The sequence below is a fragment of the Nannospalax galili genome, unplaced genomic scaffold (genome assembly GCF_000622305.1).
Source record: "Nannospalax galili isolate Female #2095 unplaced genomic scaffold, S.galili_v1.0 scaffold243, whole genome shotgun sequence".
NCBI lineage: Eukaryota > Metazoa > Chordata > Mammalia > Rodentia > Spalacidae > Nannospalax > Nannospalax galili.
Window position 1 is genome coordinate 3,718,965 of NW_008353490.1, and position 25,646 is coordinate 3,744,610.

Here is a 25,646-nt window from a genome sequence, read left to right on the forward strand (position 1 = left end):
TATCATGTTTATAATTGTTCTTTTGAATTCCATGTCCTGTGTTATCTCTAGGGCTTTCTCATTGTACTCCTCTAGAGGACTGTTGGTACTTGGTGGGGATATGTTATTTTGCTTTTTTCATGTTATTATTTTTTCTCTGTGACTTTGACATGTGGATTACTTTTGTAGTTTCTGATTCTTGTGTGAGACTCGTGCCTTCCTTTGTTGAGTTTAGGTCTGTTTCTTTTGGTAAACTTCATGTGCCTGTATAGTTTACTTGTTGGTTGGTCTAGGCTTCAGTTTCTTTCTTTTGATTTTATACTGGAGTGGCCAAATTGCTTTCGTCTTGCTGCTCAGGTGTTCCCACAGTGGCCCAAGTCGGATGAGGAACACATGTTCTCAGGCTTTCTCCTAAGGTCTGGATCACTCCAGGAAAATGATGACCTCAGGAATTTGGGGTTTGGGCTGGCCTGGGAGCAGGGCCCAGGAATGATGCTGGCCCCAGGAAGCTGGTGACTGCTTCCCAGGGATGCAAAGGGAGGTGAAGGCAGGAGGAGGCCCTGAGGGCTCCTGGGGACTAGAAGGAGGAATTGGGTTGGTCTGAATGCAAAGGATTGGGAATCAGTGGGGACTCTGGACTAAGAGGTCAGTCCAGGGGTCTGGGGTGCCAAGACAAGAAATGGGCCAGTACCCAGACTAGGAGGAGAAATGGGGTGGGGGAGCTGGGAGGGTGAATGAGACTGGGGGAGTCAAGGTGTTGTGGGAGTCACTGAACTTACCCAGGAAAGATGCTGAGCCCAGGAAGCTGGTGGCTGTGCCGCCCAGGCATGCAAAGGGAAGTGGAGGAGGGAAGAGGAACACATCTCTTCTTACCTTCCACTCCTCAGCTCCTTTTCACTTCATTGGACATGCTCTTTTGCTCATTCTAGCCTTTGCTCATTGAGTTCCTCCCCTCTTTTCTTGACCTTACACCTTTCTCGTAATACATGGCCCAACTGTGCCCAGATGGTGACACTGGTTTCAGTAGCATCTCCGGGCTTTCCTCTGCTGTGTAAAACTGAATGAAAACCAGACTTTATTTCTCTTATGTTATGTCACCACTGCCCAAGTCTATGCCTGGAATGGTATAGCTGTCAAATTAAAGCTGGTTACTGAATGAACATTAGAAACTGCATTTTAAAACCAAACACAAAAATTCTCATTTGTGTGCTTGGAGATGCTCCACCTTGTCATATCCCACACAGTGAATACAGAAACAGCATTTTTAATTAACACTAAAGTTTCTATGAGTCTAATGAATATATTTGGGGGCTCTTTGTTTTATTTCATTTCCACTTTAGATAAATGCAAATACAACTTCAAACGTTCTCAAGAAGTTGCAAAACAAACTTTATGACTGAACAGCAATTTCAAGTCACAAAAGAATACAATCATTATGAAACCTGTTCATTCTTCCAGTGCAAATGAGCAAAAGAGCTCTCTCACCAAAGGATGATTATCAAATGAGTTTCCTATCGTTGTCCTGTGCCTTGAGGCTTCTGATAATCACAGATAAAAATGCCTACTAGTAATATCAGAAGGACAAAAGCAACAAAAGATTTCTTGGAAAAGACAATTACTCTTTTAATCTCTACCAGAACAAATGCAGTCCTTCAATGTCTTCCTTGGTCTCTGTTCAGGTGTCAGAATGAAAAAGCAGTCAGTGATCAAACAACGTTTCATTGCCTTCTGACTCGCCTTTCACATTTCTTTTGTGGCTCTTCACACAATGGCCAAATACGCTCTACAGTCTAAAGATGATAACAATTTGGGAAAATTAGTGTGGGATAAAAGTAAAGTCTATCCTGCTCTCTGAAGGACACATTCAATGTGGGCAGAAAAATTACTCAGAATAAGGATTTTATTCACTTAGACATGTTTGTTAAATGAGTTCACTTTCAAAATTCATTTCCTAAACCTTTATAAATTCCCAGTGCTAGGTTTTATGAGTAGTATAAGCAAGGGGTATTCTTGATAAAATCACTGTTAAGAATGAACCTCTTCAAATAAAGAATGGGTCTAAAGAATAAGCTTAAGAGTCTCTTACAAATTACACTGATTCTTGTTTCAGTACAAAGGAAAACCAATAAAATTGGTAGGAGCTTCCATACAAGAACATTCACTGAAAAATAAAGGCATTAATAAGTACTCTTGACATTTTCTTTTCTTTGAAAAAAAAAAAAAAACATAGAGTTGTTCTCAAGCAGATTGTGAGCAGATTTGGCCTAAAATCTATCTAAAAACCAGCAGGAAACAATTCAAAGAAATAAAGGAATAGCAGCCAAGTTTTACCATTCTAAGAAAGGAATAAATAGGGGCTGGAGAGATGGATCAGTGGTTAAGAACACTGACTGTTCTTGCAGAAGACCCAGGTTCGAATCCCAGCACCCATATGGCAGCTAACAACTGTCGGTAACTCTAGTTCCAGGAGATCCGACAGCCTCTTCTGTCTTCCTAGGGTATTGCACAACATGGGTGCACATACCCACATGCAGACAATACACACATACACATAAAATAAAAATAATAAATAAAATATTAATAACAGAAAGGAATAAATCATGGAAGGAAGATACAAGGGAAGAGAAAATTAAGAGTTAAGTGTCTCCTAACCTGTAAGCACAGGCTTTTTTTCTGTGTGTGTGTGTGTGTGTGTGTGTGTGTGTGTGTGTGTGTATTGTAAGCACAGGCTTTTTTTCTGTGTGTGTGTGTGTGTGTGTGTGTGTGTATGTGTCTGTGTGTATAAATCACTGAGACGCTTAAGGCTTTTCTGAAATTTCAGTACTTCAAAGTTTACTTGAAATATCACTATTTTTTACAAACAAAGGCATTAACAAATTTGGAGCTCTGATGTCTATAATTTTTGCTTTTGTCTGTTTCTTTGGTTCAAAGTTTTGCTAGTGTTGTTAACTATTGAACAATATAAATTAGGTATTTTTTGTTTTTGTTGTCTGAAATTCACCCTTTTACTGTTAAGAAAAGACTTTGTAGAGGCTAGAGAGTTGGCTCCGATGTTAAGAGCACTTGCTGTTCTTCCAGAGGACCCAAGTTCAGTTCCCAACGCCCATGTTGGGCAGTTCACAACTGCTAGTATTTCCAGCTCCAAAGGAATCTGATTCCTTCTTCTGGCCTCCTCAGGCACCAACACAAACATGGCATTCATTCACACAGATACACACAATTAACACATAAAATAATTTTTTTAATTTAGAAAAAGAAGCCTTCATGGAGTTGGGGGTAGGCTTTTCTTTGACTATGATGTATGGATATCTAGGAAGGATGGTCACTGGCCTGTAAGTTCTAGTGCCCACATGCAGACGCATGTGCTTTCCTATACATATATAAAGACTCTGTTCTTGAGTAGGATGAGCTCATCGTTCCTGGAAATTTTCTGATTAACAGAAAGCCTAGGTTCCTCCCCAATTTGCAAGATTTAGCAGAATAAACAAGCCAGTGAAAGAGACCTCCATATACATGACTATATGACTAAAAGAATAAAGTCACATGGAAGGGAAGTGCTTGCAAAGGGCTACAGCCATGTATAGTCTCTATAACTCTGGCAGAGGAAAGGTCACATGAGGATATGTATGTGTGTTCTCAGTCCAGGTGAAGGGTAAAAGATAGGAGACCCTAGACTGTTCCCCAAAAGCTACAGATCTCTTTGCACAGGAAAAACCTTTAAATACAGCTTAAATCCAGGCTATAATTATGATTCTGTCAACTAAAACTCTTCTCCCAAGATAATTTGGTAAAGTAGGAATGAATGCAAATCAATCTCCTGTAGCAGCTATTAGACAGCTTCACCACCCACTCCTGTGCACTGCTGTTTCAGAAATTCGCACAAGAGGGAGGGGGTTGGAGATTATATAATTCCAGTTTTATGGCTCACTGTAATTCCTTAAGTTTCCATCCTCATTCTATAGAATAGTTGCCATAATCAGTCATGAGAAGGCAATGGTTTTCATGCTGCATCATGAAGTGATGTTTATTTCTTTAAAAAGACAAAACATACATGAGAGGCTTTCAGTCACGTTCATTTTTCTTTCTAAAGAAATGTTTCCTCTAATTTGAGAAAATTCATATTGAATCAAAATGTCAGTATCCACAACTTGGAAATGTCTGCTATGTGTTTTGCCGTGTTTCTTTTTTACTTGGCTCTGCCCACCACCCAATCAATAATCCTGGAAGCACTTCTTAGTGGTTGAAGGGCATCCCCACTCCCTTCCAAGCCCTCAAAAGCAGGTTGATGGATTTTTCTAGCTATTTGACATCCTACATATTTCATCCTGTGGTCTTTATGATGCAAAGTAACCAATATATTAGAATGTAAAAGTGAACAAATGCCATTGTGAGTTAATGATGGACCAAATTCACGTAGAAATAAAGCCCACCCTACTGGTTCACAGGAATTTCAAGATATTAATAAACATAGTAACAGTAATCAGTTAGCCAAACGTACATAGGACAAGGCTACTTCCTTCCAAAAATGTCCAAAAACAATATGAACTTTAAAATTTCTAAAGTCAAGAATTGGAAAATCCAGGCCTATAACTTTAAAATTCAATCATTTGCCATGTTTAAGCATACAGGAACATGCAGTGAACATGACAGATATGATCCTTCATGGATCAGATATTTGAAAATTGGACTCAAGAAGAAAAATAGCAAGATATTATTTAATAGTTACATAGTGAGAAAATAAGTACTGACAGCTATGATAATGATAACTGACTTGTAGCAGGAAGATGAGGCTGTCAGGAAGGCAAGCCTGGGGTTTAGAAGTCTTTCAGGGGTGTCATTCATACACAGAGCAGGCCAAGACTTCCAAGAACACTTTACAGCTAGGAGCCCAAGAGGCCAAGTAAAGGGGTGGGTGTTTCTGCAGGGAGTCACAGAACCCTAATGGGGTGAATCTTCACAGATTCTTGTAAACATAGGGAAAGAGTCTGGATTTTTTTTCTCCAACTGGGATAAAGAGCAGTGGAGATGTCATAGTAAAGAAGTGAAGAGAGCTGATAAAACTTTCAAAAAGATTGTTGTTCTATTTGTAGAAAAAAATGGGTCAAAGAAAGTGCTGACCCAGGGTGAGCAACTGGAAAATTTACACCCTGAGCATCATGTCTGGCTGAGGGGTTGGAGGATGGAAAGCCAGAGTCCATAGGCCCAGAAAGTACAACTTCTTCCAGTTGGCTTATTGATGGCTGAATATACAAGTTTGCTAGAGCTGCCTCAACACAGTAACACACCCTGGTTGGCTTAGACAACACAGACTTATTGTCAGTTCTAGATGTTGAAAATCTGAGATCAAGATCTTGGCAGGATTGGTTTCTTCTGACAGCCTGTCCTTGGGTTGGCTGTAGCTTTCCATTGTCTTCACATCATTTTCCCACTGTGGTCCTTCAAGCTAACTTCCTCTTCTTCTAAGGACACAGTCAAGTTGAATTAGTACCCCCTCAAGATATCTTCAAATACTACCATATTCTGAGGTACTGGGTGTCAGGACTTCAACACGTAATTTTTAGGCATATTGGGGCAGGGGACACAATCCAGCACAAAGGAGGGAATCTGTAAATTTCTTGTAAGAGATGATAGACCCTTGAACTGAAGTGGTTGATGTAGAAGCAGTGAGATAAATAGGATATAGGAAATATTTTGAAAGTGAATCCACCAGGATTTGTTGGGGCTTGAACAGTTGTATGAGAGAAATTAAGATGTTAAGATTTGAAATTTGAAAACGGCACTAATAGTAGTGATATTTTCTGAGGCAGAAAAAGTAGAAAAGGGAGTGGTGGAGAATAAAATGCAGGCAATACCCTCATACACACAAAATTAAATTAAAGAGAAGGAAGAAAGACATAGCAATATGAAATTCTAAACTGATAGAGATATAGCTAGAATTTCTTATTATATACATATATCTAAATGTCAATATACTCTACATATTAATAAATTTAGGTTGGCAAGTGCAGAATAAAGGGTTCTTCTTTATTTCTTCAGCTTTCTGCCTAAACTAAATGGACAACTGGTTGGTTTGGTTAAAAAACTGACCACGAAGAGGCTGATCCTCTGACAATGGACCTTTGGAAATATTAAGGAATGATTCCTTTAACTAAAGGAAATGGCAACGTGCCCCAGAGAGTTGAATCCTGAAAGTTTTCTGAAAGCTTTATTCAGCGGGGCAGAAATCTTCACAAGCAGCCAGACCTCTTTCGAGAGGTGGTACATGGGATGCCATGTCCTGCCATCCACCCACACCACCCCCAGAAAGGTGCCTACAGATTGCATATACACCAGAAGTAGGTTCCTGTCATTCCCACTGCGCCTTAGCTATTTTTAAGGAATAATGAAACAGGATGACGCGCCCACAGCCCTGCAGGAGCAGAACAAATCTGTGTTGCGTTAATGTATGGTTTGCAGAGTCAACTAGAAAAAAATCAACCCACCCTATTCTAACACCCTTCATCAGACTCCCCGTACCTTCCCTTCTGAACCTCATGAAGTGCTCTGTATGGGGCCATCAGCAGTCAGATACACCTTTCTTTCCTGATTTATTTGGTTTTAGGAAAGCCACTAAGGAATTCCGTAGTGTCTGTCTGTTTACCTCCTGTTTCTGTACCCTCTATCCATATTCCTATCTACAGACAGACTTGGAATAGAGAGTAACAACATGCGAAACAGATTATGAACGTCTTGCTACCATGGCTAAAATCACTATATATCTGCTAAAACCTGCTCCTTTTCATTTGGCCATGCAGCTAGAAGATTTTTCCCCTGCATGATCTTGGAGTTATATGTGGCCATTAGTTTTCAGTCACACACAGGCCATTGCTTCACCTGGTTCATATCCTACATTATCCTTCAACCTGTGGACAGAGACCCAAGCAAAAATTCTGAGATCCTGGGGATAGTACAGCCACAAGACAGATGAGACTAGTTCCTGAAGGCCCGCCTGGTTTTAAGAAAGTCCTCGATGGTTTTCCCTGGAGTATTTGCTGCAGTGGCATGAATCTTACCCTGAAGAATTAGGAAGAAAGTGCACATCCTTGTCAAACCTCTGCTGAGGAGGTGCATGAGAGAGCAGGGCTGAGATGATCAATGTCCACTGAAGCTAGCAGGGGATCCAACAAAGAAACAAGCCCCATCAAAACTCTCCAGTAGAGATCAAAGAAAGCCCAGCAAATAGAAGCCACAGTCCATGGAAAATCCACCTGCTATGAAAGAGCTACATGCACAGTGCAACCACAAAGGTCAGGTAAAGCTTTTCAGATAAAGAGAGCATCTCAACTTGGCAGCAAAGGTCAGATAAAGAATGTTACCAGAGTTTGTATTTTAAACAATTCAAGTTGCCAGGTCATTGTGAGTCATGTCACCAAGGAATCAACAACAGGTCAGGCTCCATGATGAAATCCTAGGCAAACTGTCTGTGGGTCTGAATGCATGTGGCCTAATGAGAAACAAAGACATCACAAACCAATTTTGAGGAAATAATGTTAACAAAGTAACAGTAAGTATATTTTTACTCTTTATTGTTATGGTTTACTTTTTCATTAATTTTGTTCTTTGACAACTTTACATATGTATAAAATACATTTTGATTACTATCTCTATTCTCTGTTAGCTCCCTCCCATCCCTAAGAACCCTCCACCCACCACCCTGCCCCCCACATAAGTCCCTTTCCCAGATTCATGGTATTTGGTTTGGTTTTGTGACTCATTTAAAAATTGTACATATTCCTGAATATCATGTGATGTTTTATATGTATACATTGTATAATATTACAACCACTTTAAAATATCCATCCCCTCAAACTTTTGTTTAGTTAATTAATTAATTAATTAATTAATTAATTTTGATCTGGAGCCACAAAGATCAGGAAAAGCTTTTCAGGTAAATAAAGCATGTCAGTGCAAGCGTCCAAAGATCTTCCTTCTGCTTCTCTTTTTTATATTATAAGAAACTTTTTGGTTCCCCAACTTACCTGAGGAGGAAGCTGACAATAGAATCTGTATGATTTGGGAAGAATATACTATCCTCTCTTCACTGTGACTCTGGGAGACAGGAAACAAAGGACATGAAATAAGAGTTAAAGCAGATTTCCCTCCCCACAGAGACTAGGTCTCGGGCTGGTTGAGAACTAGAGACTTCTATGGTCTTGTTATGCTTTTCTGAATAAGAGTTTTGTCACAATTATACCATCCCTTACCCACCACTGTAGGGTGCAAATGGAAGAGGCCCAAGCATCATTTAGTGATCCTGGCTTTAGTGATCTTGACTTTGGTCCTAACAAGGCAGGTAAGCATAGGGAATCATTTAGCAATCTGAAATTCCACTTGGCTTTGGCTAGGCACACACCATATGTATTAGATACTTTTCTGTTTCTGAGATAAAACACTGATCAAAGCAACTTATAGAGGGAAGAGTTTATTTGCGCTTATGGTTCCAGGTTCCAGAGAGATTAGAGTTCATCATGGTCATGGTGGGGAGGCATGGTGGCAAGAGGTGGCCTGAGTAGGAGCAGAAGCTAAGCCCTCAACACCTTCAAGCAGGCACAGGAAGCAGAGAGCAACTGGAAATCACATAAGGCTTAAGAACTCCCAAAGTCCATCCCCAGTAACATGTTTCCTCCAGCATGGCCATACTTCCTAAAGACTCCCCAAATAGCACTAACAACTGGGGACAAAGTGTACAAGTACTTGGAGTCTATAGGGGACGTTCTTATTCAAACCACTACACCCCTCGCCTGATTATGCACTTAGAAGCCTGGAACCCTTACCTACACATTCTATGCACACATACCTTTCTCCAAAAAAGGCACCAAATAACCTGTTAGCAACCTAGGACCCCCAAGTTCATGGAGCTACGTGCCCACCCTCACTCTGAACAATGGAATAAGTTCTCCTCCATTAGCAACCTTAAAACACATTCCCTTTTCACACATACTTCAACTATATCTAGATACAGGTTAGAGGCTGCTGGTCTGTCCTAGACTGGCACATACAATAAGGCAGAAGCATGGCCCCAAGTGAACTTTTCAGAAGAAGTCTGCATTTATCAGGTGATACCTATACTAATTGGTATGCATATGATTAAAATCAGATACATTATGGGAAGGGGAGTGTGCAGTAGAGAAATGGTGGTATAACTTAATCTGTTAATCAAAACAAATAACCACCCAGAATATGCCCCTTAGCAACAATCAAGCTCCTCCCTCTCACGAACTTCCTCAAAGGAAACCCCAAACAAGGGTCCCTTGAGTACCTTCACCTATGTGGCCAACTGTCAATCTTGACAGTGTAGTCCTTCATAATCTATACTATCACTTCACTTCGAACAAATTTTCCTTGCTACCTTTGTGCATCTTTATTTAACTCTCTTTTCAAATTATTTTATTTATTGTTTTTATTTTATGCATATGAGTATATTGTCTGCATGCATGCAAGAGCACCCATGTCATGAAATGCCCAAAGAGGTCAGAAGAGAGTATCAGTCTCCCCTGGAACTGGAGTTATGGATGGTTGTTAGCAACTACATGGGTGCTGGGAATTGAGCCTGGATTCTCTGCAAGAGCAGCCAGTGCTCTTAACCACTGAGTCATCTCTCCAGCCACTAATTCTTGAATAAGACACCACGTACCTGGATATACATGGTCTAGACCCCAAACACCTGTAACACTATTGTAGTGTTAAATCTGGAGTAGTGTGCTGTGGGAAGATATGAGTGTGTTCTGTGGAGGTTATAAGACAGAGGTATATGTTTAGTGTATGAAAGAGTAAACTGTAACAGTTATATGGATGCATCCGTAAAACCATCTTCCTTCTACTGAATGCACAGCTCATCTGCACATTCCAGTCTCTCTTGCAAACAAGTGTAGAATGCCATTGACTCAAAGAATAAGAAAATGTCATGGTTCTGTCTTGTGAAGTTAAAGCAAAAATTCTCCTACAATGACCATCTACTCTTATCTTTTGCTCATTTAAAGTTATTATAGAATTTCAACAGCCTGGGGATTGAGGAGTCACAAGTCCCTAGGTCCCTAGTCTGCACATAGCAGGCTACTTGCTCCATACCCACATTGCCTTGCTACACAAGGAGGAAATAAAGTTCCTCTGAATTAACCTGCTGAGATTTGGACATGATTTATTTTCACAGTTGTACTTCTCTGTTTAATAAATTTTCTTTAATGTGTAAAGAGTTAATAGAAAGAGAGATTATCTACTTGAATTCTTATAATTATGTATAGCACATGGGCATTCTCAAGAAAGCAGAAACCGATAGAAAGGATCATTTGTTCCTTCAGAACTTTCCCAAAGATCTATTATTCAAGAGAAATTAACTAAGCACCCATGCCATGTGAGAAATTCCATAGTAGTCAAAAATATAAGAGCAAGACATGGTCCCCACCTAGGATGACCATCTTACAACCCCTGATGCTACTAAACCCACATATCAAATCATTCCCCAAATCTCTATCATAATGACATGTAAACAAGATACATTCCAAAAATGAGAGCAAGTTACAAACTAAATTCAGTTTCAATTTTCTCCACATGTTCTTGCAAGAAGCCAATAAATGATTGTGGAGCTAACGCCAGGAAGAAAGGAGAATGAATCTAAATAAGAAAATCTTCAGCCAGTAAATAACCTTGATTTCTTTCCCAGGTAACATTTCCTAGGGCATTCATAACATACACCAACGGAATTAAAAATCTCTAGACCTGAATAGAATTTTACTGATGATGCAAAGACTTTAAATAGCCGAAAACTGACAGAAGAGTAGAATCCAAGCTAATTCCAAAGTTTGCATTTCCACTCTAATGGCTGTGATATAATCATTACTCTGTGCTTGTGGAACTATTAGCAATCTCCATAACATCTTAAGCAATTATCATCAAGGGAACCTATTGTTGTTTACTCTTTCTCCTTAGGCAAATCATGGACCTAACCCCTCCTGGGTAGGCACAATCTTTTTTATTACAGGGCTTTACACAAGAGGAAATAATCTCATGTCAGCTGCTGGGGCTACGCTTCCATCAGCCCAAAGATTTAGCATTTCCTGGTTGCAAACACTCTACTTCAGCTCTCTACACATTGGAATGTTCTATTTTATTTTATATTACACTGGGGATTTTGTCTATGACTTTAAGATCTTTTCTCTAGAATCTGAAAACAGCAAATACCAAAGGAATTGTTTAGGGAATAACATTAATCTGTGACCACAAATAGCTGCTGATAAAGTGTCTAGAACCAGAGGTGCTGTAGGAATGTCACAGTCCTTTCTAAGAAAGAAACTTAATAGCTCAATCAAAGGGAAAGGGAAGCCTAGTAAGCATTTGGTGAGGATGTCAGGTGAATTATTTTCACTGGATAGTGAAGTGCTTTGGTTATGTATTATCCATCAAAAGAAACAAGAAACATTGCAATGTTTCAAAATCATGTTCCACATGGCTGTTTGAATTTTTATGGTGCACAAGCACAAAAGAAACATGCAGAATTTTATTATCTTTAATTGAGTTATAAAATCAATATCATATGACAAAAATAAGAACAACTCACAGCCTGTTTAATCTCCTTCAGTACCCAAGCCAACAGAAGCAGCAGAACAGGGACATCTGCAGGAGTCAAGAGGCAACACGGGATGTATGCAAATTGTCTAACCCTGGATTCTGCATTTTCACTAGGAATAGAAGCCCGGAATCAGTGTTTATGGGCAGGGCTCACTTCTGCTCTGATGCCCAGTGGATCACCACTGCCAATTTAGTCTTTCCATACCTAGGAAGGTACTTGGCATAGCTGAAGAATTATGTAGTGTAGGTAGTTGTTATGGATCCCCTGGAATACACCTTCAAGGGCTGTTTGAAGGGTTTTGCTTTTCCTTGTTTTAACAGAATGGAATTGAACAGGAAATTGCTTTTCTTTTCATTTTTCATTTCATTTTCCTGTTCAGTTCCATTCCATTAAAACAAGGAACTGGAACTGTCTTGTTACTGAAGAATTTGGCTTCTGGCTAATTATAAGTGAGAAGATTGCTTCTGTTTAGGCTTGGGAATTTGTGGTCCATCTAGATTTGCAGCATCTTTATTTTGCCCAGCCTACTTTACCTGCTGCATTCCTTATTCCCCGTCACTCACAGCCATTCTCTCTGCTGTGTCCTTCATCAATGCCTTGGGAAATTCTCAGCCTAGACTCAAAGACTCCAGCTACCAGTGTCAAAACTAGCTCCAATACAGACTTACTCACCTGCACACATCCATCTCCTTCCACTTATGCATATTCTGCAGTGAAAATGAAACTAAAAATGAAAAGAAAAACAATTTCCTTTTCAAACCTATGCCAATCTCCTCTCCCCTTGATTTTCTGTCTGAATTAACAGAGTTTTTCCAGGGGCACAGTACCTTCCCCATGACCCTTTCCAGAATAAGTATCTTCCCAATGTCCCAAAGTCATTCCCTACTGAAGGGACCCAGGCACATCTAATCTTCACTACTATTTCCAGATCATGGCTCCCGAATCATCCTCTTAGAAATAGTTCTGTGGAAAGTCACCACCACACACATGCCCAGTGTACATCCCCAACATACCCATGTATGTTGCAGCCTCTTCCCCGTCACACAGAACCTCTACTTCAGGAGTCTATCCTCATCTTCTAATATTAACCAGGCTGCAATAAACAGTTCTATAGCCATGACCACACAAACCACACTGATTTAAACCACGACTCAAAACCAAAACAAAAAGGCACAAATGTGGGAAGGGAACTTTTGGAGAGGAGGGAAGGAGGACAGGGGTGAGGGGAAGTTTTAAAAAAGTGTGAGGGAAGAGAGTAAACAGAATTTACTAATGCATGTATGAAATTGTCAAAGAACAAATTTAATCACTAACATAGAAAACACTAAACAACACTAAACAAGGCTCTGTAACGAAAGAGTCTGATAATCAGCCTTGTAAACTAGTGATGACAGAATTTTTATGATTAGTCAAAAAATGTTGTTACTTTCTTAATAGTCTTAAGAACACATGAATTAGCTGCTAGATGTTAGCTATTCAACCTAGAACAGATTCCATTAAAACACACTAACATGTCCAATTTTAAATTGGGAGATAATAGTGTCTTCCTCAACACTATAACATGATAAGTTCTATAGAAATTGCCTATTGAAATATCAGGGATATAACTATGGCCCCATCACCCTCTCCCTAATTGCTAGCTATTATTACTACTCAGAAAGTTCCCGAGAATGACCTCAGGAAGCTCTTTGATGGCCTTTCTCACATACCAGTTTCATTTGTGGAGTCTCCAATCTCTTTCAGCTCTTTCAGAAATTACACCTTCAGCCTTGAGAGGTGACCAATAAAGATGCAAGAAAGACCTTGTCATAGGCAACCTAACAATAGTGGAGTGCATAGGTTTGAGGACGGCAGGCAGGCATTTGGAATCCTGGTTTTGCCAATTAAACCAAGCAGCTTAGGTAACTGTCTCACATTTTTATGTCTCAGTTTCCTCAACTGTGTGATGGCAGGTTTATAAAAAAAATTCTTCAGTGAATTGTAAGAAATGAATCATGTGTATAAAAATTGTATCAGCAGGCAGTAAGTAGGTGACACCTAGGGTGTTACTGTTGGGTTTGGGGTCATATATTCATGTATGAGAAATATATCCAAATCCCAAATTTCCTCTCCAAGCCAGAAAACCTCCATAAAAAGGAAAATAGAGTAAAAGCAACTTTATTAAGAAATCAGTGTTAAATTCAAGCTTGATGTGCATCGCGTGCAGTCTTCTGAGAGATTGTGACAGAAGGAAATGTACAAGTTAGGAAGAGATAGCCAATCCCAACCTGTGTCAAGACAAACAATAACTAGTTAGCAAGGAAGAAAACTCAACTTGTCAACAAGAATTCATCCAGGTCAGCTGGTGGCTAGACTGATCCTGTGTATTCAACTGTATTATTAAGGAATAATGAAGTTTTGCTGGCCTTATGGGCAGAAGTACTTCTGGAGTGAGAAGTCAGCCTCTTATATTCCCCAGAGACTGGGTGACAGGAAGTGACTCCTTTGATGGTCAGGTTCCACAGGGTGACTCTCAATCCACTGAAAAACATACAGAGGCTTATTTAGATTTAAAAACAAAACAAAATGCAAAAACGATGTACATATATTTTAGAAAAGCAGAGAAGTATATTGCAATTACAAGTTTTCTAAAGTAAATGTAGTAGAGCTAGAGCGGTTAAAAGCACTGGCTGCTCTTGCAGAGGACCCAAGTTCAGTTCCAAGCACTCACATGACAGCTGACAACTATCCATAACTCTAGTTCCAGGGGATCCCAGCGCCCTCTTCTGATCACCCTGGGCATTTCACAACAGAGGTGTACTTACACATGTGCAGGCAACACACTCATACACATAAAATAAAAATAAACTTTTTCACCGTAAAAACCCAAAAGGAAAGTATAACCAAAGATTAAAGGGGCCAATATAATTTCATAAGGGTCCTTATGCATAGCTAAAGACTACATAACAATGCCAGACAGGCAACACCTTTTTGAGTTGTTGGCCATGGTGGCCAAATGGATTCCCAGACAGTAACCCAGCATAGAACTGGGAAAATGAACAGCAGACCCCAATCTTATCCAAAGGAATATGACAACTGATTACCACTAGATGAGGAACAGCTGACCCTCCTAAAACAAAGAACTCTAGATAGGCTGACTAGCTTCACCAGAAGAGCAAGTAGTGGGGAATGGCTGGAGGTGCCGACAACACAGCAGACAATAACAGGGATATCAGAGTATAAGGGCTCTAGTTGGGGGGGGGAGGCTATGGGAGAGTGTTATCTGGGAAGTGGGTGTAAAAAATAAATAAATAAAATAAAATAAAAATAAACTTTTTCTATTGTCTCCTTTTAGCCCCAGCTGGCCTAGAACTCACTATGTAGACCAGGCTAGCCTTGAACTCACAGAGATCCTCCTGCCTCTGCCTTCCAAGTCCTGGGACTATAGGTGTATGCCACCACGCCCACAAAATAAAAATAAAAAATTTTAAATTTAAGTAAATGCTGAAAGAAAAAGGATATGGTAAGTCTCTCCTCATGTTTGTAACAGGAAAAATTGAATCTTTTAATTTGCATTATCACCTTTACAGTAGGCTAGCTACAAACAGAAAGACATCAAAAAAGGAGCATGATTTTAGAATGAAATGGAGATCTTTTTTGAGGGTTAAAAACTCATTTAATTTTATGTCTTACAGGGCTTATACTGAGTTCAATATTGTATAACTGTATTGATTCAACAGTGAACCTAGAAATTTTATGGCCACTTTTGAAAGATCTGTGTCTTTGCTCTGGAAACTGTTATTGGGCATGTTAAAGCTGTAATGATATGCTTCTTCTAAAAAAATTAAAAATAATATTTAAAAATAGGAGGATGAGAGAAACATTCAGAAGCCTCAGGAAGCATGTGGACAAATCACTAATCTGATGACTAGAAACATACCAATAATATATGATGCAACTATGTAGGGGCAATTGAGACAGCTGAGTTAGGAAAGATAGAAATTGTTTGGGAAAACATCACCTGAGAAAACACCAAGGAATAGTATTCATAATACTCATCGTCCACTTAGAGTGATAAGCACCAGATAGTTTGAACTACAGTGGGAATCAGACAAGCCTGGTCACTTCCCTACGTGACACAGAGCCTAATGGAAAGGCACCTCAGTGGAACACTGGTACTTTGCTTTCTCTGGGACCTCAGCTGTTCAGAACTAAATGCAGATGCTAGTGATAGACTGCACAAAAGATTGAGGCCGGATTAGACCTCAAAATCTGTCGCCAGATAGAGGAACGGCTAAGCTTTCAGTATTTTGGCGGTCTCTTTCTCTCACTGTCAAATCACATTGCACACAGAAAGCACATAGATTAAAAACATCAAAAGCCCTCTCTGACTGGAGATTGAATTCAATTCATTTTCCTACTATCAGCTAAAATGTTTTTTGTTCACTCATGAATAGTTTAGAAATGTGCTGCCTAAGCTGCATAAATTAGATGGAGTCTGATATGTACTCGTAACAAAAAACACTGAGTTTCAAATAAAAACTCAGACATGTTTACCTGTCTTAGCTCTGTTTTTATAATTGATATTCATCTATCAAATTCTATATATTACTTAGCTTTCCATTACTGCAATAAGTACCTTGGATATTTAACATAGAAAGAAAACGTATTTATTTTGACTCGTAGTATTGAAGGTTCCAGTCAATGCACCTTGGTTATGGGGCCTGTGGCAGGACAGCACACCAAAGCGGGAACTCATAGTAGAACAAGCTGCCCACCTTAAGGCAGCTGGGAAGCAAAAACAGAGGAAGAGGCTACAATCCCATAGTCCCTTTCAAGAGGGACTGGAAACCTACTAAGCTCCACCCTATGTGTTTCTACCATTTTCTGATACAGCTGTGCTATATCCTTACTAAACAACCCTTTGGGGGACATTCTAGGTCCACACTGTGTCACTATACTGCTCACTTAAAGATCATAGAACTTTAGTTCTGTTTGTGGGTTTCTGTGTTTCTGCTTCTATTTCCTTAATTAGTGGTTCAAGAGTATCCCAAGCATCCCACAAGTTCTACTGGTACCTAAAGCTAGATTCCTCTTATATCCACAAGTGTGACAACACTGGATCTCAGGTGTGTTTCACTTAATGTTCATTTTTTGTTTGGCGGGCAGGGGGGTGGTTTAGTGAAGGCAGCAAAAGAGTGAATAAAGAAGCTTAAGGAGTTAAAGGAACTTTCCTAAGATGCCAGGTAGTAAGGCTATCCCAGCATTCAAATCCAGACCTAGAGTTCTATTTCATGAAAGCATAAGATATATAGAGGGTACTATGGCCCTGGGCTACACACTAACCCCTTGGCTCTATTCCCAGTCATGAATTCTTCATTAAAGATCCATGGTGTTGACCTAGCCACTCTCTCTCTCAACAGATGTACTGGGATAAAATGTCTCTAATTTTACCTTTGACCCACTACAGGTTCATTGGCAAATATGTACTTTCTTTAGCATTTTTTTCCACCCAAATTAAATGAGTGGTGCTGAAAACATGCTCTTTTTCTCTTTAGTGTATGCCCCAAATATAAACCTTAAAATACACACTTGGTATAAAAAAGGGGCACATGATTTTAAAACCAAGCAGTGTTAATCAGACCATGAAATCAGGATTCAAAGGTTTTTTTGTTGTTTTTTCGGTCTTTTTGAGACAAGGTCTCCCTGCAGCCCCAGCTGTCCTGGAACTCACTATATAGACCAGACTGGCCTTGAACTCACAGAGATCTGCCGGCCTCTGCCTCCAAGTGCTGTGATTAAAGGCATGCGCCACCACGCCCGGCTAGGATTCAAAGTTCTAACCCAACTTATGACTTTAAATTCCTATTTGAACTTGAGAAATTTTTATTTAATCTTTCAGGGTTTTCTGATTTCTAAGAATTCTAAGGTTTCTGTGATTCCTATGACAGGCTGAATAATTTGATTATGAAGCTGATAATTTTCTAAAGTCTAGAGGGACTTCTACGTCATTTGTATAAATTTATAACACAACTTACCTCTGTAAAATGTACAGCCTATGTTTGTTGAGTGAATGTTAAAGGGATGCTAGCTGTAAATCTGAACTGTGTGAAGGATTTGAGATTATTTACAATCACACACACACACACACACACACACACACACCACTAATTCATTCTGGAGTTAGTTGAACAGCATTATTGTGGTATATTGAGAGCGTATTGTCTCAGAACAAGTTATTGAACTGGTACACCAAAATGTCTAAAACATAAAAGACAGCCCATGCCTTTCTATTGACAAACTTGTTATATATGTATTTGTAAGGACAATTAAATTGGATGATATGTAAAATTGTTTCCCCTATTCAAAAGTTATCTGTTTTCCATTCCTAAAGCTCAAGGCAGATTAAGATGCCACTATGCAGCGTGTGCTCATTAGCATGCGCTTTGTGTTGGAGAATGATTACTGGCATTTGGGCACAGATTGCTCACTGATCACTTTCAACAAGCCTCATGTTAGGAATGTAAGTGTCTCTGCCTCCTTGCGTTCTCTTTTATTTTGAGCAAGGTACACCTCACCCAGCATCTTAAGAATATCTAAACCTTTGACACAATTGTCTCCCAGCTGTGATTCCTATTATGCCATTTCTTCCTATACCACATTGCTATTAACTTGTTCACATTAAAGATCAAATAACTGATCTCCAGAGAACAAAATTGTTAATAATTAGAAAACAGAAAGTTACTAGCTAGCAGCCGATTAATGCATTGATTTGTTTTGCAGTCTCTGTGCATTGTACTTTAGGAATCTCCACTGTGCTGTTTTACAGCATAATATGAAGTAGTATAATATCTTTCATCAGCAAAGGACAGAAAGCACCTTTCACATGGTTTGCCACATCGTAGCTCCAGTGTGATTCCATGCAGAGAGCAAAACCCAAGAAGAAGATAGGTTAGCTGAGTATGCTCTGTTCACTGTCTGCATGCAATGGACATCCTTGAACATGGTATAAAACTGACCTATATCTTTTTCCACAATTCCAAAACGCATCCTTTTAGATGCATTATTTATAGTTCTTTTTATTAAGAATAATCTTTTTCGAATGAATTTTATTAAATTTTGTGTATTTCATACAATATATCTTAATCATATTCAGATCCCTCCTCTACCTGCACCCCCCTTAGCACATCTACAGGATTTCATATATTTAGTCATATATGTTAAGACCTACTGAATCAAGTTCGTGTACCCAGATGTCCCTTGGTATAAGTTCATGTACTGGAGACTGGTCAGCCCATCTAGTGTTACTCCCTTAACAAAGATCAACTCCCACTCACCCAGCAATGATCAGCTGCCAATAGTTCCTCGGCTAAGGTTGGAACCTCCTGCCCATTTCCCCAGCTCTATGCTGGCTTTTGTCTGATTGTGTTTGCATGGTTCTTGTGCATGCTGACACTATTATTGTAGGTTAATATGCACAAGTTCCCAGAGGCCTGGAAGTCTCTGATTCCTTATGGTCATGTACCACTCCTGGCTCTTACAATTTTTCTTCTCCCTCTTCCACAATGATTCCTGAACCCTGGAAGGGTGAGGTTTAACATGAATCCTATCCAGGGCCATACTCTGTAGTCTCTTATTCTCTACACTTCGGCCAGTTGTAGCCTTCTGTGTTTATAACCCTCTGTTGCAATGAGGAAGCTTCTGAGAGATCCAATAGTATTTTCCCTATCCCCTATTCACTATGTTCATAATTCTTAGGTGCAAAGGTTCTATTGTAGATGTGTCACTTAGGGCTGGGCATCTCACAGATATTTAGTCTCTGTGTGTGACCAGTGGTAGAATTCTTTAATAGTCTCCATCTGCTACAAAAAGAAGCTGCTTTGATGAGTGGTGGTATGTATAGCTGTCTCTAAATATAAGGAAATATTTAACATAAAGTAAGAAATTATATTTGTCTAGGGATGTGATAAGCATAGGTTTCTCTAGGCTCTATCACCTCTCAGCTATGAGTATTTTGCTATGTTTACAGTGACGTACATGAGTCCCCTTCCATGGAGCGGGCTCTAAGTCCAATTAGATAGCTGTCAATTACCTCCAAGATAAAAGCACTGATAGTTTGCTGTGCTGGTCATTATTGTGGTTATTAGATTTTAAAGCTGGGGCTGGACTGCTGATTTATTTTCTCTCTTATCAGCTTACCTAGTATCCTTAGTATCCTCTAAAACTATGAGAGTGAACATTCTGGGAGGAGGCTTCCAGGTCAATTCCAGCTCCTTTGTTCCAAGTAACGTGTCCAAAGTATGTCCTGTCTTCAGCAATAGGGTCTTAGCTTCAAGTTCTTGGAGATAATCAAAAGCTGTGGCAATAGCTTGTGTTATTTTGGGAGTCTCTTGAACTACCCTGACCAACAACTCGAAACGAGGTTTCTCTTGTCTGGCACTGTGCTTCCTGTTACTTAGCTTTCAGGTATACCCATGTGCTTATGTACAGATATTGTATGTGTATTGTTCAGAAGCTTTTGAACTAATACATTGCTAATTACCATTCTCTGAAAAACAAGCAGCTCCAAAATCTCATGGTCCCTCATTTGTGATCATGCATTTGGGCTGAAGTTATTATGGCTCATGGCACAGGCAGGATTCAGGTATGTTTCACATGTACCATATTCTGAGACCAGGCTTAATGCAGGGTAGATAACTTAACTATACTCTTCTCATACACAGGAGCACAAAGGTCCAGCCAAACTTCACAATCACAATTCAGTCCTTTCCAATGCACTGCTTGTCACATTTATTCACATTCCAAGAGCAAGTCGCTTGTCCATCCAGCAGCACTGCAGCAGGGAATTCCACTGATACTGGATGAAGGAGGATCAACTATCCATTGAAAAGTAATCAACCATATGCATGCCCAAAGGGGCACTGTGATTTATTATGGTTCCTGTCCCCCAAAGTCTCACTATGTTAAAAGACGGTGGATTAAGGAGATGGTGAGTCCTTTGGGAGATGGACCCTGATAAGAGGCCTTTATGTCAGGGGTGTGAGCAAGCTCACATGTGACCCCTTGCATTCTCATTTCATTGTAAAATGAAAATGACTGGCCTCTTTACTCACTAAATGGAGATATTCCAGCCATTGTCTTCTGTCTTCACTAGAATGAAGCTGATACAGGATTCATGTCTTTGAACTTCCAAAAGTGTGGGCTAAATAAGCCTCCTTTTCTTTGCAGGGTCCAGGACCAACTGTAGCTGGATAGCACTTTCTGGGTACCACTTTCTAGGAATTTAACAATTCTTGAGAATTGGGACTCTTCTAAACCTCTTGTCTCAGTGTCCTTTCTACATTTGTAACCATAGACATATATTTAGTTATTCTATTTCCCTTGTGCATTAGGAGAAAGGTGACCACATCACAAAATTCTTTTTAATTCAGTTTTCCAAGGTCTAGAAAATACTGTGTCTATAAATCAGTGGTTTTATCAGTAGAGGAATTCTGTCTTCAAATGACATTTTATAGTGTGAGGCTTTACAGAATTCTTAAGTTGAAGTAGAAAGTGTTTTACTCTGATGTTAATTGTTCTAGTTGACAGGAAGATCCTCCCACCTCATCTCTCTGCCAGGCATCCCATAACTATTCTGCAACTTCCTTTGGAGGTACCAAGCACCTGCCACAGCTTTGGAACTCCTGATATAGATAAAGAGGGCATCTCTGAAGCAGGTTCCTACACTGGTTTGCAGGAACCACTTTAGATACACATCATACCCTTCAAAAAGCCACAAGCTTCTGTTTGGGCACCTACCTGTCACACATGTTGTTGTGACTCTTCCTAAGAAGACATGAACAATGGTTTATTAACCTCAGATCGTGCATGGACCATATGCCAAGGAAATTTTTCCACTTAAATCTAGCTCAGTAAATCAGCGAGGTTATTGGGGTCCTTTTCTTATGGGTGGGGAGTTACTTCCAGAAGCATGTTTGACTCAAATGCAACTGCATCACTGACAGGCCCAGCTAGTAAAGGTGACTGAAAGCTCTACCCCTGAAGCTCCCTCCACTACTTTCAGAGAGCTCCACTTTTATAACTTTGGGAGAAACCTTGTGAATCTTGTACATTTCTGCTGTCTGAAACGTGTAAGTTTTGTTTACTTCCTCAGTCTAATGAGCCTCTCTCCTCCCTTCAGGATGGAATGTTCAAAGGGTCTTGGACATAATGTGTTTAGGTCATTATATATTAAATAATTTCCAAGTCTTTGCACATGGACACAACCTCAGAAGTTCAGGCCAACATTTTCACCTCAGAAAAATATCTTTCCCTTTGGCACGCACACCATGGCCAGGGCATCCCAAAACAATTCATGCTTCATTCCCTCTTGCTCATTTCCACCACAATTTATCTTTCTTCAAGTCAAAGTCAGTAGAACAGTTTCCCATTCAGCAATATAGCCTTAACAGTTTAAGAGGTGTCTGGCATAGGACTTACTAACTTTTATCAAATTTATTGACATGGCTTATTCCTAAACACAAGCACATATACTGGAATCTGAGTCTTCATTTGAGAGCTGATCCCTGCCTCCTTCACTTCCCCCCAGGAAGACAACATGTAATTCCTACTTTCATCCCAAATAAATACCAGTCCATGTTGTTGACCTTTAATTTTCTAGTAAAAAATGCATGAAATTCTTCTGATATTATAGATTAAATGAACATTAGGAAAGTGAATGTAGCATTTAGAGCCATTTGGCGTTACAATATGTCCTGGTCTAGGCAGCATCTAATTAGCCATTGTTTCTCTCCTCACATAAAAATAGAGCAGGCATTTGCTTAGCACACCAGTCTTCAACAGGGACTTCTTCTTTAGCTATTAAAAGGTTTAGCTTTGTTTTCCATTGTATGTATGCACCACATTTTCATTATCAATTCACTAGATTTCATACCATTGAAAGATTCTATCCATGCTACCAGGGTAGAAAATCATCAGAAGTCCTACCCAGTTGCAAACCATGCCAGTTACAATAATGACTGGTCTGTCAAAATATGCCCACTGTTTCAATAGTGGCCTATTTAGCTTTATATCCATAGAGAAGTACATCACTCAACCCTCATCAAAGAAGCTTCTTTTTTGCAGTACAGATGAACACAGAGACCCACAACTGGTCAACCTGCAGGTAATAAGAGACTGTGAAATCCTCGGCTCTATATGGGGCATCTATATCATACCATCTCCTCTGAAGGCTCAGGGATCATTGCAGAAGAGGAGGTAGAACTGTAAGAGCTACAGGTGGTGGATGGCTACAATGAACCGTGTTTTCAGGACATGACAGGGAAAATGCACATAAACATTCAAAGTGGTTCTGACAGCATGTACAAGACCAGAGAAAGATCAAGCCAGAAAAAAAATCCCAGTGTTGACGGGGACAGTGTGTGGGGTGGGGGAGGGGTCTCTTGGAGTCCCATGCATAGCTGAGGAGCTATTAGCAACTGATGGCAGCTGTGAGAAGGTGAGTCAGTTTTCTTTAGGGATGTGTCCACTGGGAGGCTACCTACAACCCAGTAGATGATCCTACACCCATGCACATTCAGGAAGCACTAAGTGGACTCAGCAGATTTAAAACAAATACCACATGAAGTTGGGAAGAAAAATGGTGGGAGGATAAAGGAGGGATTAGAGAGGAAGGAATATGGGAATGACTCTGATCAAAACACATAAGTATGAAATTCTCAATAAGAATTTTAAATGAGGGGCTAGAGAGATGGCTCCGTGGATAAGAACACTAGCTGCTCTTATAGAGGTCCTGAGTTTGAATCCCAAGATACACATGGGAGCTAACAACCATCCATAACTCCAGCTCAGCTCCAGGGCATCCAACACCCGCTTCTGACCTCCACAGGCATTGGAAGACTTACCTACATGGAGGTAAATGGATGGCACTAGAATCTGTTATACTAAGTGAAGTAACACAGACTCAGAAAAAAATTCGACATATGTTCTCCTTCATATGTGGATCCTAGAACCAAACCCTGATAAGTTACTATGTATCCAGACATATAACTACAGGAACCAGGATAATGGAAAGGAAGCAGGGACGTAAAGGAAAAGAAAGAACCTGAAAGAGAAGAACAGTAGGAAACAGGCCTTAATAAGGGAGATATGGATAAAAATTTGATTAGTTCAAGGGAGGGGGGAAAGGGTACACAAGGAAACTAGGGATTAAAGAAGGAGCTCAAGAGAGGTAGGGCCATAGGAAAAGAGTATTATTAGTAAGGGAGAAAGGGGGGAAATGGGGGCACCTTAATTGGGGAAACCGTGATGGAGATGTGAGACAATGCAAGAGATAAATAATGCCTAGCTAGTTTTAAAAACCAGATTGAACCATATTACTCCAACAACATACTTACACATTATACATAACAGATCAAGAAATATAGGTCTAGGTAAGGTTTATCTGAGAACAATCGGTCTTTGCCCAAGATTTATCTACATGACACACAGTAATGGTGGAACTAACCTTCTTGGATGTTTAACAGACATACTTTAAGGCTTGTGGAATAATTTGGTCAGAGGGACATAAAGGACAGTTTTTGCTCCTATCCCTCCTAGGTCAACTAGTTCCAGGGGACTATGAGCATCTCTCAAAATGTCCTGAAATTGTGGTGGGTCACCTGTCCTCTTATCAAGGAGGCCAAGGAGACCCCAGGAGATGGGCTTGAACCAGTGTCCAGTCTACAAATGGGAGGGTCAACACAGAGGAATCATTTCCTCCATGCTTCCAAGCAAAGCCAACCATGGTCAAGCAGGACCTTTGACTTCATCTTCACATAGGCAGAACTGGTAAAAGAAAGGAGCCAGGGGCTTCTCCCAAGGCCATGTGACCCCTGAGGAACAGATCCTCAGACGACCTTAAGAGTAAAAATAAATCGGTTTATCTGGGCCAACTGTATGACCTTAAACACCGAAAAGGAAAGTATAACCAAAGATTATAAGGGCCAATACAATTTCTTAAGAGTCCATATGTATAGCTAAAGGCTACATAATAAGCAACAATGCCAGATAGGAGATACCTTCTTTTGAGTTGTTGGCCAGGGTGTCAAAAAGGGACTCCCAGATAGTAACCCAGCATAGAACTGGGAAAATGAACAGCAGACCCCAGTGTTATCTAAAGGAATATTGACAACTGATTGTTGCTAGATGAGGAACAGCTGACCCTCCTAAAACGAAGACCTCTAGATAAGCTGATAAGATTCACCAGAAGGACAAGTAGTGGGGAAGGGCTGGGGTGCCAAAACACAGCAGACAGTAACAGGGATGTCAGAGTATAAGGGCTCAAGTGGGGGGAGGGAGGCTATGGGAGGGTTCCATCTGGGAAGTGGGTATATAGTTGAATAAGATGGTTTGGGATGTTCTGTGTGATACATACACACACACACACACAAATCAACAATTTTTAAAAAAATGTATTATATTTGAGAAGGAAGCATGGAAATTTATGTCATGCTAATTAATAGAGGTGATAAACATTACCATTGAAATCTACCCGATGACTTTCTAGACATGCACAGGAGCTAAGGATCCAAGTACAACCGATTATGACTAGTAATAATCAGATACGTACAGATTAGAGATGCATGCGCCAACATCTGTGTTAGTAGCAAAAACAATGAGTCTTTCTGCAAGGAACAATATATTCTAAAAAGAAATGGAGATCTTTTTTAAAGGTTAAAAACTCGTTCAATTTTATGTCTTACAGGGCTTATACTGAGTTCAATATTGTGTAACTGTATTAATTCAACTGTGAACCTAGAAACTTAAAGCCACTTGTGAAAGAGATATACTCTTGCTCTGGAGTGTGTTACTGAATATGTTAAAGCTGTAGTGAAATGCTCCTTCTAATCATGTAGTTATTAAAAATTTAAAAAAGATTAAAAAATGATAATTCTTCAAAGCATAAAAATGTGCTCCTTAATAATTAGTAGATGTGAAAAACATTACCACTGAAATCTACCTGATGACTTTAGATCCATGCTCAGATGCCAAGGAACTCAGAAAGTAACCGAATGTGACTAGTAATAATCTGATATATAGAGAT